Source organism: Bos javanicus, chromosome 14 (genome assembly GCF_032452875.1).
Source record: "Bos javanicus breed banteng chromosome 14, ARS-OSU_banteng_1.0, whole genome shotgun sequence".
NCBI lineage: Eukaryota > Metazoa > Chordata > Mammalia > Artiodactyla > Bovidae > Bos > Bos javanicus.
The window spans coordinates 10913015-10931485 of NC_083881.1; the positions used below are offsets into that span (position 1 = coordinate 10913015).

General features: G+C 40.2%; 1 long non-coding RNA gene across 1 annotated transcript in view; it reads left to right on the plus strand.

Moving 5' to 3' along the window:
• The window catches only part of LOC133260338 (uncharacterized), a 591714-nt gene that overhangs the window by 280295 nt on the left and 292948 nt on the right, over positions 1-18471 (plus strand). The window lies entirely within an intron of this gene.

The following is an 18471-nucleotide window of genomic DNA, read 5'->3' on the forward strand; positions in this document are numbered from 1 at the left end:
GGGTGAGTCAAATGAAGGAGGCTGCTTGATGTAGTAGAAGAAGCACCAGCCAATGAGCCTAGAGCCATCAGACTGAATTTCAATCCTAAAACTTGTGTGATCATGAGCAAGTCACTGCTCATCTCTGGTCTTCCTCCATTACATAAAGGGATTGTGTTATCTAGCTCACCCTCTGCTCCTGTCCAGATTAGTTTATCTCAAGGACATGACTTGGTGCCCATTGTCTGTGTACATACAAAATATATACATTGTTTTTGTGGGGAGGGGGGAAATTGGCAGTAAAAGAGAAGAGTGATCATGAGTTCTTACTGGAAGGCCAAGGTGGAGTTGAGATCATTACTGGAGTGGGTTGCCATTGCCTTCTCCAGGGGATCTTCCCGACCCAGGGATTGAACCCAGGTCTCCCACATTGCAGGCAGATGCTTTAACCTCTGTGCCACCAGGGAAGCCCTCTTAAAAGATGGGCTATATCAAATATATTCAATATGCTCATGGGAAAGGATCTGGCAGAAGGAGATTTTATGCAGTGAGAAAACAGATTGTTGTAAGTGTAAGAGCTTCTCAGAAGGAGGGAAGGGGTGGGATCCAACATGTAAGAGGAGGGAGTGGTATTGCATAAGAGACTCATCTATTATGGGTGGGCTTCCCTGGTGGCTCAGAAGGGAATGACTACCCACTCCAGGACTCTTGCCTGGAGAACTCCATGGGCAGAGGAGTCTGGCATGCTGCAGTCCACGAGGTTGCAAAGAGTCAGACACGACTGAGCAACTAACACTTCACTTCACTTTCCCCATTATTGAGGGTTGGAGAGGATGGCTTAGATGCCTTTTGTAGATTTATAGTAACAGTGTATTCGGATGGTTTTCTCTGAGAAAGCAGATGTCAGACCATTTGTGCAGTGGGACCAAGGGTACAGTATGGAGTTCCAAAGGAGAGAGAAGTTTGGAAATCAAAGGTGAAAAGTTGGAGAAAGTGTTAGCAAGAGAACTGTAAATATACTCGAGGTCCAGTTGGGGTGGTGATCATTCATGTAAAGTTGTGGATTGTCCCATTCTACGTTGCTTGATAATCTCAGTTTGTTCCTTAAAAACACTCCTAACCCTCTAAAGACTGACCTATATGGCTACACTTACCATCTCTTTTGCCCTTTGGGAAGTTTTGTTAATGGCAAATCTCAGCAGAAAGTCAAATGCAAGGAGGGAGAAGAAGGTTGGGGGAGTTTGTTCCATTGATTCCTTCATTGTTGAGGCTGCCAGAGTTTCAACTGCATCTCTCACCTGAAGGACATAGATCCTGCCAGGTGGCCTTGTTCTGGAACTGGTGGCTGCTCCTCCTTTATCTTCTCTTAGGCCTTGGAATCTATCAGTTCCCCTTGGCTGTTGCTAGTCCTGGTATCACAAGATCCATTCTGGGTTTCCCAATACACTGCTCACAGCTTTGTGAACAGTATCTCTGTTAATTTTTTTTTTTTTTCTGGAACAACCCAATTTGAGTTTGCTATATGTTTCTTGCTGGGACCTTAACTGAAATATCCTATTAAATCTTTCTCTCCAGCCATGCTTAATTGCCCATATATAGACAGAGGGAAGTGTTCAAAGATAGGGTTTTTATATTTGGAGGTTAAAAAGGGACAATGAGGGAGGGACAGAAGAACTTGGACTATTTTGTCCAAAAGTTGCTGAAGCAATGGGTCATATGAACTGCTTAGGGCAAGAAAGGAATTGATCCTGGTTTGGGCAGTGAGGTCAATTTACAGTAAGTTTCAGTGTTGAAAAATAGGAGAAATATGAAGCGGTGACTAAGGAGATGAAGGAGAAGAATTTATGATCAGAAGAGGAGTGGTTGAGTCAATAACTTCAGAGGTAGCACAGTGTCAGTTGATAATAACCTGGGAGACAAATCAAACTTGGAGAAGGAAGTTCAAGTTCTTGAGAAGCCAACTTTTAAAGTGCACTTAAAAAGTTACTTTAAGTTAACACAAAATATTAGCTATTAATATATTCCTCATCAAACCAGTCAGTCCTAAAGATAATCAGTCCTGAATATTCATTGAAGGGACTGATGCCATAGCTGAAGCTCTAATACTCTGCTCACATAATGAGAGCCAACTCATTAGAAAAGACTCTGATGCTGGGAAAGAAAGGAGGCAAGAGAAGAAGGGGACGACAGAGGATGAGATGCTTAGATGGCATCACCGACTCAATGGACATGAGTTTGAGCAAACGCCGGGAGATGGTAGGACGGGGAATCCTGGCACACTGCAGCCCGTGAGGTTGTGACTGAACAACAAATATTCCTCATATTATATAATTGTTGCTGTTGTTCAGTGCTAAGTCCTATCTGACTCTTTGCATGGATTTCAGCATGCCAGGCTTTCCTGTCCTTCATTGTCTCCTGGAATTTGCTCAAATTCATGTCCATTGAGTCAGTGATGCTATCTAACCATTTTATTCATTTTTTTTGGCTAAAAATAGATAAAAATTTATTGCTTCAAAAATAATTTAATTGGAGGACAATTACTTTACAATGTTGTGATGATTTTTGCCAAACATGGACATGAATCAGCTACAGGGGCCTGTGTGCCCCCCCATCCTGAACCCTCCTCCCACCTCTCTCCCCACGCCACCCCTCTGAGTTCTTCCATATCATTGGCTTTGGGTGCCCTGCTCCATGCATCGAACTTGCACTGGTCATCTAGTTTACATATGGTAATACACGTGTTTCAGTGTTATACTCTCAAATCATCGCACCCTTGCATTCTCCCACAGAGTCCGAAAGCCCATTCTTTACATCTGTGTCTCCTATATGCTGCCTTGCATTATAGGATTGTCATTACCATTCATTCTGTTTTTTTTTAAGTACATTTTTGAGCCTGTCTTATATCTAATAATTTTTACCCCCCATCCCCACGCCTATATTGTCTCTGCCTTCAGCTCACTGGTAATCACTAGTTTGTTCTCTTTATCTGTGAGTCTGCTTCTTTTTTTGTTATGTTCACCAGTTCTGTGTATTTTTCAGATTTCACATATAAGTGACATCATACAGTTTTTGTCTTTCTTTGTCTGACATCTCACAAAGCATAATATCCTCCAGGTCCATCCATGTTGCTGTAAATGGCAACATTTCATTCATTTTTATGGCTGAGTAGTATTCCATTGCATATGTACACCACATCTTCTTTATCCATTCATCTATTTTAATTTTACTTTCTTTATCCATTCATTTGTTAATGAATACTTAGGGTGCCCCCATATCTTACAACCCAGATTCTTCAGTGAATGAGATGGAGTAACTCAGGGTCCAGTAAAGCCCGAAGGTGGTACCAAAGTGGTCGAAGCAGGTATCTTGAGCCTTAAATGAACAGAGTGGTCAGAAAAGTGACAAGAAGCCACAAAGCAGACAGAAAACAGTGTGCTGACCTGCTTTGTGATCGTGTTAAAATAAAGACGGCTGTTGAAAAAACTGAGAGAAGCAATATCTTTAGAGGAGAGCCACGGTTCTGTTGTGGAAAAAAAGTGGAGTGAATGGGAAGAACTGTACGTTACAGAGAAGCTTTCTGGAGATACGTTTCCAGAGGACAGAGTGGACATATGTGGAGGGGAATATGAAATAGAGCTGGGTCTGGGGCAGTGGCCAGCCTTGGAATTCAAAGGCATTGCTTCAGCTCGGAACTTCTACATCTGGGAGCCCATAAGTGAGGTGAGATGAAGTTATTTATGATGCGGAGGATGTGTAGATGGTGAGAGTTAGGCATAGTGGGTGGAGGGCCAGGGTTACCAGGCTTGAGAGGCTCTCCCTAAGTCTCAGTATCTAGGGCTTATGGGAACGTGGAGCGTCAGCCCGTCCCTCTTCTGGTTTGTGCTGTTTCATCTCCTGGTATTAAGATCCTGTCAGCGTATCTGCTTTGGGATAATGTATCCATGTATTTGTTCATTGGTTCTATTGTTTATTTGAACATATTAAGAGAGAATTAACAGGTAATTAGTTCATTAGATAGAAGTTATAGAAAGCTTGCTTTGATTCAACAAAACAAAGCAAAAAACCCTAACAAAATTTTCCTGCTCTGCTTCAGCCACAATGACTTTCTTTCTGTTCTGCTGCTGCTGCTGCTGCTGCTGCTAAGTCACTTCAGTCGTGTCCGACTCTGTGCGACCCCGTAGACGGCAGCCTACCAGGCTCTCCCGTCCCTGGGATTCTCCAGGCAAGAACACTGGAGTGGGTTGCCATTTGCTTCTCCAATGCATGAAAGTGAAAAGTGAAAGTGAAGTCGCTCAGTTGTGTCCGACTCTTCGAGATCCCATGGACTGCAGCCCACCAGGCTCCTCCATCCATGGGATTTTCCAGGCAAGAGTACTGGAGTGGGGTGCCATTGCCTTCTCCTCTGTCTGTTTGGCTGCTGCTGCTGCTAAATTGCATCACTTGTGTCCGACTATGTGCAACCCTATAGATGGCAGCCCACCAGGCTCCTCCATCCCTGGGATTCTCCACGCAAGAACACTGGAGTGGGTTGCCATTTGCTTCTCCAATGCATGAAAGTGAAAAGTGAAAGTGAAGTCGCTCAGTCATGTCCAACTCTTCGAGATCCCATGGACTGCAGCCCAGTAGGCTCCTCCATCCATGGGATTTTCCAGGCAAGAGTACTGGAGTGGGTTGCCATTGCCATCTCCTCTTTCTGTTCTGGAAACCAACAATTCAAGGATTTTTTCAGTTCAGGGCCGTTTTCTATTTTCTCTCTCTGGAGTGTTCTTCCTTCCGAGTCGGTGCATGATCCACTCCTCTTTAGGAGAAATTTTTGCTCAGTGTCACCTCCTTCAGGATTCCATCCTCTACCAGTTTATTAAACCTCCTTTTTGTATTCTCTTATTCTGTGCTTTTTGTTTTGTTTTTTATTATATATGTATTGGCTTAGGTTTTTGTCTGTGTACCCACCAGAATGTATGCTCTGTGAGAGAGCAACTTTGTCTTATTTGTTTTCTTATCCATGATGCCTAAGAGAGTCCCTCCATGCAGCAGATGTTCAGTAAATGTTCATTATCTGATGGCTACATGCAGGAATGGACAAACTGGAGCTCTGATCTGAGATCCTGAGTAACCTTCTCCACAAGTGTTCAAGGCTTCGTTTGATCACCTGTAAGGGATTTGTCAAGATGATTTTTGCATCAGGTAAGAGGTTTGATGGGTCTTCCCAGCTGGCTAAGTGGTAAAGAATCTACCTACCAATGCAGGAGCCCCAGGAGATGGGTGTTTGATTCTGGATGGGGAAGATCCCCTGGAGGAGGAAATGGCAACCCAATCCAATATTCTTGCCTGGGAAATCTCATGGACAGAGGAGCCTGGAGAGCTACAGTCCCTGGAGTCCCAAAGAGTCGGACACAGCTGAATGACTGAGCACGGTATGGTAAGAGGTTTGATGAGAGCATCTCTAAGTTTCCTTTCCACTCTAGTCTAGTCTGACTATTTCTTGGTCCATTTATTGGAGTATTTCTTGGACAACTAGAAACAATGCTAGGAGTTGAAAGAATGCTTGGGAAATTGGTAATTTCCCCCTTAATGAACCATGAAAGGGAAATAAGAGATTTTTCTCATCAAACACCTTATTCAACACAAAAGTCATGACTGGCTTTGGCCAATGCGTATGTGCGTGCTAAATTGCTTCACTCTTTGTGACCCTATGGAATATAGCCCTCCAGGCTACTCTGTCTATGAAATTGTGGCAAGAATACTGAAGTGTGTTAGCATTTCCTATTCCAGGTGATCTTCCTGACCCAGGGATTGAACCTGAGTCTCTCTCACCTCCTGCATTGGCAGGTGAGTCTTGACCACTAGTGCCACCTGGGAAGTCCTCTAGGCAATGTGTGTATGTGCTAAGTCGCTTCAGTTGTGTTTGAGTCTTTGTGATCCTATGGACTGTAGCCCACCAGACTCCTCTGTCCATGGGATTCTCCAGGCAAGGATACTGGAGTGGGTGGACACGCCCTCCTCCAAGGGATCTTCCCAATTCAGGGAATGAACCTGTGTCTCTTAAGTCCCCTGCATTGGCAGGCAAGTGTTTACCACTAGTGCTGCCTGGGAAGCCCCTTGGACAAGGCTGTTGTTGTTCAGTCGCTTAGTCATGTCCAACTCTTTGTGACCCTATGGACTGCAGGCTTCCCTGTCCTTCACTTTTCTCCTGGAGTTTCCTCAAACTCATGTCCATTGAGTTGCTGATGCTATTCAACCATCTCATCCTCTGTCATCCCCTTTTCCTCCTGCCTTCAATCTTTCCCAGTATCACGGTCTTTTCCAATGAGTTGGCTCTTCATATAAGGTGGCTAGAGTATTGGGGCTTCAGCTTTAGTTTCAGTCCTTCCAATGAATATTCAGGGTTGATTTCCTTTAGGATTGACTGGCTTCATCAGCTTGCTGTCCAAGGGATTCTCAAGAGTCTTCTCCAACACCACAGTTCAAAAGCATCAATTCTTCAGCACTCATCTTTCTTTATGGTCCAGTTCTAACATCTGTACATGACTACTGGAAAAACTATAGCTTTGACTACACAGACTTTGGCACAAAGTGATGTCTCTGCTTTTTAATGCACTGTCGAGGTTTGTCATAACTTTTCTTCCATGGAGCAAACTTCCTTTAATTTCATGGTTCCAGTCACTGTCTGTAGTGATTTTGGAGCCCAAGAAAATAAAGTCTGTTACAGTTTCCATTTTTCCCCATCTATTTGCCATGAAGTGATGGGACTAGATGCCATGATCTTAGTTTTTTGTATGTTGAGTTTTAGGCCAGCTTTTTCACTTTCCTTGTTCACTTTCATCAAGAGGCTCTTTAGTTCTTCGCTTTCTGCCATAAGGGTGGTGTTATCTGCATATCTGAGGCTATTGATATTTCTTCCTGAAATCTTGATTCCAGCTTGAGCTTCATCCAGCCCGGCATTTCTCATGATGTACTCTGCATATAAGTTAAATAAGCAGGGTGACAATATATAGCCTTGATGTACTCCTTTCCCATTTTGGAACCCGTCTGTTGTTCCATGTCCAGTTCTAACTGTTGCTCCTTGACCTGCATACAGGTTTCTCAGGAGGCAGGTAAGGTGGTCTGGTATTCCCATCTCCTTAAGAATTTTAAATTAATTCATTATTTTTTAAGTGTAGAAGAAATCCAAGGCAGAAAGAGAGCACAAAGAAAGGATGGGGTCTCTCAGTACCAATTGTAGGCAGTTTAGACAAGAACCATCCTGCTTTTCTCTAATTAAAAATAAATTAGCCAATCTGGATACATTAAAAAAAACTTTAAAATGAACTAGCAAGACCCTGGATGGCTTAGAACTTTAAAATTACACAGTCCATATTGTTAATGATCACCAAGAACAAAATGTTGTATAAAATAAAGTTGCAGGGTTGTTTGCAAAGCAGAAGATAATTGCCACTTACTGAGGGCCTCTCTGAATCTGCTCAGCAAAATGGAGTAAACTTGCCCATGTATAACAACTTCTTAAGGTAACAAAACTAGGATTTTATTCCCAGATATTCTTCCAGATGGATAGTGTGGGCTGTTTTCCATCTCAATGCTGTCTGCTACACATGTTTCTTATTATAATAAATTCTTTCTCTTTGACCTACTCTTTCCAATAGTTAGACAGACAGACAGATGTTGAGTTGGCCAAAAAGTTTGTTCAGTTTTTTTCTGTACAATGTTATGGAGAAAAGCAAACGAACTTTTGAACCAACTCAATAGATAGATATTTGCCTGAGTCAGAGTCTGACTTCATTACTTCTACTTGGGACTGTTCAATTCAGCTCAGTCTTTGTGACCCCATGGACTGCAGCATGCTAGGCTTCCCTGTCCTTCACCAGCTCCTGGAGCTCACTCAAACTCATGTCCATTGAGTCAGTGATGCCATCCAACCATCTCATCCTCTGCCATCCCTTTCTCCTCCCGCCTTCACTGTTTCCCAGCATCAGGGTCTTTTTTAGTGAGTCAGTTCTTCACATCAGATGGCCCAAGAATTGGAGTTTCAGCTTCAGAATCAGTCCTTCCAATGAATATTCAGGACTGATTTCCTTCAAGATGGACTGGTTTGATCTCCTTGAAGTCTAAGGGACCTGGGACTGTTACTTTACCACTAAAAGCTTCATTTTACTCAGTTTTAAAAGGGTGATTAATATATACACATATATCTATATCTCAGAAGATTTTTGCCTAGCTTAAAAGAGAGGGCCACATATGTGAAAATACTTTGTAAACTGCGCCCTACAGCCCAGTAGACTGGTGAACTGGCTCCACAGCATCACAGTAGCCTTCAAACTCTTCTTCCATCGTTATGAACTGTCCGTGCCTTAGATCTGCTAAGTGAAGACAATTCTGTACTTACCTTGTGTGGTGGTTGGCTGAGCAAATGACATCAAGGATGTAAAGGGGTGATAATACCACCCGGCATGAAATTCACACTCAGCATGTGTTGCTCATTATTTTTATCCTTCTCTTTTCCCTCCTCCACCTCATTAGATATGATCGTGGTCAGTGTTAGAATGAGATGTGTGTTGCAGCGCATATTCACAGAATATGAATATTTTAGCTTCATGGGACTTTGGAAATACTGTAATGATTTCTCTTGTTTTACAGAGAGAAGCTAAAAACTAACTTGCCTAAGGTCACACAGCTGTCCTATGACTAAGCCCTGTCTGCATAGATGCTGAAGTTATGAATTATTATACATTTGAAGTATTATGAAATAGGAAATATTTCATTTTATTATGAAATAGGAAATATTTCATTTTATTATGAAATATGAAAATTTTAATTTTATTATGAAATATATTATGAAATATTAAATAATTATTACATATAATTATATATTTTTCATTTATACATATAGGTGAACATTCAATGGGAAAGTTAAATTTTGGAATATACACAGCAAGCGTGATTTCTGTTCATGACTGGTTGCCAGTGCAAATGACAAGTATTATATTGGTTACATGCCCTTGTTGAAACTAGAACATAGGCTACCAGGCTTAGAAAAGGCCACATGTCAACAACCTCCAATTTTTCTCCATTCTTAGATAAAATCTTTCAAGTTATATATCACCCTGGAAAGGCCATCTGTCTAAAATTGCTTAGGCTTGGGAAAGAGGTTTTTAGGTCAGATGTATTACTCTTATTCCACTTGAACTTTATTTTTTTCTCTCCTCTTGAGATCTGAAACTCTCAATGATCTTTGTCAGAACTCATGATCACAAGAAAGTTTAAAAAATACTTACAGTATAATAGCCAGGGAGCAAAACCTCTAAATGAAGAATTTCTATATCTGTTGCTCTGCAAACCATGCACCAGAGAAAGTTGGGTAGTCTTCAGTAGATATGAGAACAGAGAGGGTTTCTCTTTGTGTCCTTCTAGGGGAGGCTTCTTTTGGAACTGAGAACAGCTCATTCCCCAGTCCACTGTAAAAGGGTGGTCTGTCAGAAAGGGAAATATTCTATGATATCCCTTGTATGTGGAATCTGAAAAGAAATGATACAAATTAACTTATTTACAAATCAGAAACAGTTTCAGAGACATAGAGAAGAATTTACAGTTACCATGGGCGATGGGTGGGAAGAAGGGATAGTTATAGAGTTTGGGATGGACATGTACACGCACTGTATTTAAAATGGATAACCAACAGGGACCTCCTGTATAGCACAGGGAACTCTGCTCAATGTTATGTGGCAGCCTGGATGGCATGAGAGTTTGGGGGGAAATAGATACATGTATATGGATGGCTGGATTTCTTTGCTTTCCACCTGAAACTATCTCAACATTGTTAATTGACTATGCACCCATGCTGAGTCACTTCAGTCATGTCGAACTCTTTGCAACCCTGGACTGTAACCCACCAAGCTCCTCTGTTCATGGGATTCTCCAGGCAAGAATACTGAAGTAGATGTGTCATGCCCTCCTCCAGGGGATCTTCCCGACCAGTGGATTGAACCCATGTCTCTTATGTCTCCTGCATTGGCAGGAGGGGTCTTTCCCACTAGCACCACCTGGGAAGTTTGGCCATACTCCAATATAAAATAAAAAATTATAAAAACAAAATACTACCAAAAACACCAGTTGCCAACTGAAAAACAAAGGGTGGTCTGTAATAGTCCCTTATGAACTGGAAATCCACTCTTGCAACCCTAGATAATTGTATCAACAATAGAAGCATGCCTTGGGATGACTTGCCATGTTTTCCCCCTTGGACACTTACATTCCCTTTAAAGTCAAAATGCCTCAGTCCCTGTTGGTCACTTGACATAAAGTGCCGAGGGACAGCTATCTTCTTTGAGAATTAAGATGCAGAAAAAGGTGATCAGCAAAAGGAGGAGAAGCAAGGATGTTATGTGTTAAATCACTGCAATTCTGAGATTGTTTATTAGTGCAGTTCCTATTTTCTCACTAATGCAGATAGAAGGAAAATATAGTATCAAGTAAATTGAGGGTTGTTGTTTAGTTGCTAAGTCTTGTCTGACTCTTTTGCGACCCTATGGACTGCAGCCTTCCAGACTCCTCTGTCCATGGGATTTCCCAGGCAAGAATACTGGAGTTGGTTGCCATTTCCTTCTTCAGGGGATCTTCCTGACCCAGGGATCAAACCCACATCTCCTGCATTGGTAGGTGGATTCTTTACCACTGAGCCACCAGGGAAGCCCCAAATTGAAGCTATTTATACCTTATAACTGAACAATTCCATTTCTAGATATATTCAAAGGAAAACCTTATATATTTGCAGAGGAATAGAAATGAGAGAAATAATTGTTTATCAGTGGAAGAAAGAGTACATAGATTGTGATACAAATACATAAATTGTGATACAAATGGATCACTATGCAGCAGTTAAAATAAATGAAATAGAGGTATATCTATCACCATGGATAACTATCAGAAATATAATGTTGAGTGGGACAAGTTATGGAAAGATACATCTAAAATTTAAATTTATTTTAAAATATGAAGAAAAAATACAGTATAATGTTAAAGTTGATAGAAATCAAGTGATGAGTCCTGGTGCCATTTGAAATATTTCACACCTTAAAAAATGAGCAAGATATTGTTTAGGGACTTCCCTGATGATCCCAGTGTTAAGACTCCATGCTCCCAGTGAGGGAGGCCTGGGTTCTATCCCTGGTTGGGGAACTAGATGCCATATGTCATACCTAAGAGTCTGCACGCTGAGACTAAGGGACCCACATGCCGAAACTAAGATCTGATGCAGCCAGACAAATAAATATTAAAAAAATAAGCAAGATATTTTTTAGATTCTACATGTAAGTGATATCATACAATATTTGTCTTTCTCTGACTTATTTCACTTATTGGAAGGCATGATGCTTTCCAATGTCCATCCATGTTGCTGTAAATGGCAAAATTTCATTCCTTTTTATGACTGTACAGTGTTCCATTATTTATGTGTGTGTGTATGTATATATGTATACACATGCATATACATATACACACCACTACATCTTCTTTGGAGAAGGCGATGGCACCCCACTCCAGTACTCTTGCCTGGAGAATCCCATGGACGAAAGAGCCTGGCGGGCTGCAGTCCAGGGGGTCGCTAGGAGTCGGACGTGACTGAGTGACTTCACTTTCACTTTTCTCTTCCATGCATTGGAGAAGGAAATGGCAACCCACTCCAGTGTTCTTGCCTGGAGAATCCCAGGGACGGGGGAGCCTGGTGGGCTGCTGTCTATGGGGTCACACAGAGTCGGACACAGCTGAAGCGACTTAGCAACAACAGCAGCACATTGTCTTTATCTACTTACCAGTTGATGAACATTTAGTTTGCTTCCATATTGTGGCAATTGTAAATAATGCTGCTGTGAATATTGGAATTTCTGTTAAACAAAAACAAACAAACTAGTGAATACAAAAAAGAAGCAGACTCAACACAGATAGCAAACTGAGGTGGGCAACTCAACTAGATAGCAAACTAGTGAATACAAAAAGAAGCAGACTCAACAGGAGACAGCAACTGAGGTGGGCACAATAAGGATTGGGGTGTAAGAGGTATTATGTCTGGGTATAAGATAGGCTACAAGGATGGGGAATACAGCCAATATTTTGTAATAACTGGAGTGTAATATAGCCAATATTTTGCATATATTGTATTACTTTAATCTCATACTCACCCTCTCATATAGCTACTATTTTAAATCTCACTTTAAGATGAAGAAAAAATGCCTGAGGGATTTAGCTATAATTTACTTGGCCTCACACAGCCTGTAAGATGTTTGCATTTTGTAATAACTGGAATGTAAGATAGCCAATATTTTGTAATAACTGGAGTGTAATAAGTGGAGTGTAACTTTAAAAAATTATATAGAAAAAGTGGTTAAAAATTTGTAATATCACCTTTTCTATCCTGAAATACAATTCATAGGAGATATATCTGTACTCTTAATTTAATTATTTAAATATATTAAATATATATTAGAATATTTAAATAAGTATAAAATATAGTTGTGTAGATCAGTGTAATGTCCTATTGATAGCATAAAGAAGTAAACATAATTTTTCAGCCCAGGTTTGATGCATGAGATGGTGCTCAGGGCTCTTGCACTGGGATGACCCTGAGGCATGGGATGGGGAGGGAGGTGGGAGGGCAGTTCAGGATGGGGAACACATGTACATCGATGGCTGATTCATGTCAACGTATGGCAGAAACCACCACAATATTGTAAAGTAATTAGCCTCCAATTAAAATAAAGAAAAAAAAGAGAAAAAAATGAATAAACAAGATAAAGTCATCTTGCACATACATTCAGTACTTCAGGATACCATTGTTGAGTAATTTTAAACAATTACTCATAATTGTTTAAATTATGATTAAATTGTTTAATCATAATTTTAAACAATTTTCAGTAGTAGAGAGATTTGGTCTCCAGTCCAACAGAGAGGCTAAGTCTCACTAATAGCTTTTCACTGAAAATTTCCTTACCCTTTCAGAGTTTTAATTCTTTTATCACTTTCTCACAGAATGGATTGAAAAATATATATTGATAGAAACAAAATTAAATATTATACATTTTATGTAAAATGTCACAGTGGCTGGTTAATGTTTTCAATATAATATAGATATAATTTGTGCCAATTTTTTCTCCTACATTTATAGTACAAGTATTTTCTCATGTTATTAAAAGACTCTTCATTCATATCATTTAAAGACTGAATAAAATTTTATTGAATAAGTATTACACAATTACTTATCTATTTTGACTATTTTACTTTCCCACATTTGCTTCTATAAATTACTCCTTAATACACATTTTCTGTGCAAGTAGTTAATATTATATCTGTGCAAAATAATTATTAAAATTAGACTAAAGTGTCAAATGGTACTTAAGCTTCTGATACATATTTTTCAAGTTGTGCGATAATGGTGTTGAGCATCTTATAGGCTTTGTGACCCCAAGTAAATTATAGGTAAATATCTTCAGCCCTCAGGCATTTTTTCTTCATCTTAAAGTGAGATTTAAAATAGTAACTATATGAGAGGGTGAGTATGAGGTTGAAGTAATACAGTATATGCAAAGCACTGTTTCACCTTCTTAGATACAGTTAGTAGTCAATAAATGTTACTTATTTTATTAGTGTATTACCCCAAATAGCAGTATGCATCTGTTAGCCACCTCCTAACTAGTTTAATATACAAAAATTAATCTTACTACTATTTTCCTTTTATTTATGTATTTTTTAACTTAAATCTTTATTTGGCTGCACCAGGTCCTGGTTGTGGCACGTGGAACCTTTAGCTGTGGCGTGTGAACTCTCAGTTTGGCATATGGGATCGCTTGTCTGACCAGGGATTGGACTGGGACTCTCTGCATTGGGAGTGTGGAGTCTCGGCCACTGGACCACCAGGGAAGTCCCTCTCACTTGTGTCTTGACTTGTATTACTTGTGCTTATCTGATTACAACATAATTTAAACATTTTTTTCATTATATTGGTCAACTGAAATTATTTTATATAAATTTTTTTTGAATTTTTTATGTTTAATTCCACTAATAAGGCCTTACTTTTTTTTATTTTTATTTTTTATATAGTGAAGCTATTCATACTTTGTTAGTAATATTCATACAACTACTTTTCCCTAACATATAGTTTAGAGACATTTAGTTTCTTTTCCCTGAAATAACTTTAAAAATACTTGTAGGAAATAGAATTATAAGGAAGCAAATTTTATTTCTCAAGTGTGATTACATCCTGATTTCCAAAGGCTGGGCTGAAATTTCCAGGCTCTTGCTGAACTTCTTTCTACCCATCCCCTTGTTTCTCAATAAGTTTCTCCCTTTTGTGATCTTGGCTGTCTCATTCATTGGTACTTCATCAACGGGCCATGCTGTCATTTCTCTGGAGGAGAATGAAAGACCTTTTATTATTACATCATAGTTTGAACCTAAGAGACTCATCTTGGCTCCCTCTCATATTTGTTTCATTTCCTCCCTCATACTCTTCGGATGTATCTCATTCACAAGTGCCTTATAGCACAAAGGTGGCTGACGTCTTGGACAGCTGGTATTGGCTCAGGGCTTCCCTGGTGGTTCAGACGGTAAAGAACCCGCCTGCAGTGCAGGAGACCTGAGTTCCATCCCTGGGTTGGGAAGATCCTCTGGAGAAGGGAATGTCAACCCACTCCGGTATTCTCGCCTGGAGAGTTACCAGGGACAGAGGAGCTTGGCAGGCTACAGTCTGGGACACGACTGAGCAATTAAGCACAGGGCTGCTCCAAGGTTGTGTGGGAGTGAGTACCGAAGGATTCATCACGCATCTCTGATTTAATTCGTGAGGCTCGGTGTGAGATGAGACCAGTATTGAGATACTGGTAGGAATATGCCTAGAGATGGAAGTGTGGGAGTGTGGAGGTGGGGCTCTGAAACTGTATTAGTTTCCTGTTGGTGCTGAAGCAAATAGCCACAAAATTAGTGTCTTGAAACAACACAAATTTATTGTCATAGAGTCATACTGTAAGATATAGTACAGGAGGGGAAAGGCCTAAAATAAGTTTTGTGTGTCTAAAATCAAAGTGTTGACGGGATTGTGTTCTGTTTGGAGGTTCTGGGGAAGAATCTATTTCCTTGCCTTTTCCAGCTTCCAGAGGTTGCCTGCATTCTTTGGTGTGTGACTCATTCATCCTCAAAATCAGCAGCAAGTTATCTTCGAGTGACCTCTGCTTCCATCTTCTCACCCCTTCTCTGACTTTGACTCTCTACCTCCCTTTTCTACCTTTTAAGGACCTTTGTAGTGACACTGGGTTCACCTGGGTAATTCTAGATAATCTCCCCACAGCAAGTTCCTTCATCTTTAAGTCTCCTTTTTCAATATATGGTCACACATCCACAGGTCTGTCTGGGGGTTAGAATGGAGGATGAAATCCATCCTTTCACAGTCTGCTCTCTGGGGCCCACAGATGCATGCTGGCTGTTATGCAAAATACCTTCAGCCCATCCCAGAGTCCTTATCAACCTGTTCCAGCATCAACTCAAACTCTATATTCCTGGGACTTTCTTGGTGGTCCAGTGGTTAATCCTTTGTCTTTCAATGCAGGAGGTGTGGAATCCCTGGTTGGGGAGCTAGGATCCCATATGCCTCGTGGCCAAAAAATCAAAACTTAAACAGTGGGAGCAATATTGTAGTAAATTCAAAAAGACTTTTAAAAATGGCCCACAGCAAAATGATCTTTAAGAAAATCTATATTCCCATCAAAATATTGTTAGTTCAAAAGTCCCATGTCTTATTGCCCAAGATCTTTGATTAAGGAGCTAGATTAAGGTAGAAATAATTCTTGATTCTAAAGCTGTGTTCTTTCCACAATAGCTCATTTTTATTCTCAACACAGGTTAGAAAGTTTTCATTTCTTTCTCAGCTACCCAAGGCTCAGTTTAAGAAGCCTATCTAGAAAAGGGCATGATCAAAACCAGAGCTAAAATTTTTTGATTCTTTCTCTGATACTTTTAGTATATAATCATGGATATATCATGTGCATGAGAATGAAATTTACTTGTATAATCTATTTTATAGTGAGAATTAGAGGTAAAAAAATAGAAATTATATCTTCTGCAACCCCAAATAGTACTAATCCTGCCAATTGGAAATGGGAAAAATCAGGAAGTTACTTTTTTTATTGCTTATCCCAATGGAGGAGGAAATGACAACCCACTCTAGTCTTCTTGCCTGGAAAACTTCATGGACAGAAGAGCCTGGTGGGGTACAGTCCATGAGGCCACAAAGCCACGATGGAGTGACTGAGCACATGCAGAAGAGAGGTAAGAAATAGTATTGTTTGGCAAAACAGAAAGGGAAATTTTGGAAGGCAATTTATCAGTTTTCCAAGGTATATGGGAGAACTAAAACTTTTCTAAGAATCAGTTGATGAGTACTTCAGTTAGGTGATTTCTTGTAGAAATTTAAAATAAAGATCTCAATGCAAATTAGTGATAATCCACCCTAAACTCCTTTGGGATAAATCAAATCTAGTAAACAGAGGCTGATCGGCAGAAACCAAGGGGAAAAATGTCCTATAGAACTTTTATTTCTACCTAATTAATATTCACACAAGCTCTCCATTAGTGACATAATATCAGGATGTCCTATATAGCCTATAGTATGTTGTATCCGGAGATGTTTAGGTTAAAATGTAGTAAATGGCACGTATTTCTCATTTTAGAGTAAAAGCTCATTTATACATAATATAGTCTTTTGTTAGCTTTGTAAAGTCACAGCCTAAACATTTCCTCTGGTTCTTGAAACATCATCATCATCACCCTATTGCTATTATTTGCATCGTACTTTTATGTTATCAAAGTTTGCCAGGAACTGTGAAAAATGCTTTTCTTGGATTGTTTCATTTTCTCTATCTATATAATGAGGGCCTCTGATTGTCCTTATTTATCAACTGGAATGGATAAACTAAGTACACTTATAAGGTCACACAATTAGCAAATGGCAGAATCAGGATTCCAGCCTCTACTGGGCTAACTCTAGGACCACAGTTGGTCTATAATGTGGATATAGGGCAGTTTACTTATCTAGCCTCAGTACTACAAATGATTGAATATTTTGATGAAATGGACTCACCTCTGCTTTAATCACCACTCCAGTTCCACACTATCATCTTCTTATTCTTTAAACACATCAAGTTTGACTCTTGCCACTGATTTTAATTTATGCTGGAACTCTCTAGCCCCAGTGTGTGGAAGCAGTCTGTTCCCTCATTGCATTCATTTCTTTGTCAGTCAGTTTCTTTGAGATGCCTGCCTTGGCCCCTCCCTTCATTGTCTCTTTCCTCTGGAGGCTCATTTTCTTTCTAGCACTTATGGATAGTTGGTTGGTATTATTATATATTTAAGTATGCAATCCTAAAGGAAATCAACCCTGAATATTCTTGGAAGGACTGATGCTGAAGCTCCAATACTTTGGTTACCTGATGCAAAGAGTAGACTCACTGATATTAGGAAAGGCTGAGGGCAAGAGGAGAAAGAGGCGAGAGAGCATGAGATGGTTGGATGGCATCACTGACTCAATCGACATGAATTTGAGCAAACTCTAGGTGCTGCAGTTTATGGGGTTGTAAAGAGTCGCACATGACTTAGAGACTGAACAACAACATGTATTTCTTATTTTTCTCACTAAATCAGTCTCTATGAAGACAGGATTCTGTCCTCCCTTGCTCATCTTTGCTTTCCTAGTGCTCTAGAACACATCTGTCTTAATAACAGATGCTAACTGGTATGTCTGTCATGAGTGGATAAAAGAATCCTTTTCCATATTTTAAAGTGTTTGTCATGGTGATTAGCATCACTATGTTGATAGATATGGACAATATGAGGTTCTTCACACAATTTGTACAGCTGCATTTCAAGAGTTTGTATTGGTTGAAATTTCCACCAATAGTATACAAAACTCCCTTTTTGCTGTTCCCTCATTGACTGGACCTGACCCAACCATAACAGCCAAGCTTGTGCTGTCCTGAGTAACCAAAGTCAGATACGCACCCCATCTGCCCAGAAGTCTATCCAAAGGTAGCTGTTGGTTTTTCTATGTCAGGGGTTGTTGCAGGTCATTCCCACTGCTTTTTATGAATACTTTTTCTTCTCTTTGCCTACCCTCTCCAGGAAGGAAATGCTGAGGACTCTAATCAGTCTTGGGGAAGGATTTGAAGTGAAACTGAGATGATAATATAATCTCTGTGCTGGTTTAAAGTCTGAACTTTGAAATTGGGAGGCTATAATTCATGTCCTGTCCTGCCTTGGAATTCTCTAGGCCTCGAGTTCTGCCTCTTAGGAAATAATAGTCACCCAGTGTCCACTTCACAGATAGTTGTGAGGAATAAATGCAATAATGTGTGACGTTCATAGTACAGTGGCAAGTTCATGGTGTTAGTCGCTTCAGTTGTGTCTGACTCTTTGTGACCCTGTGGGCTGTAGCCCTCCAGGCTCCTCTGTCCATGGAATTCT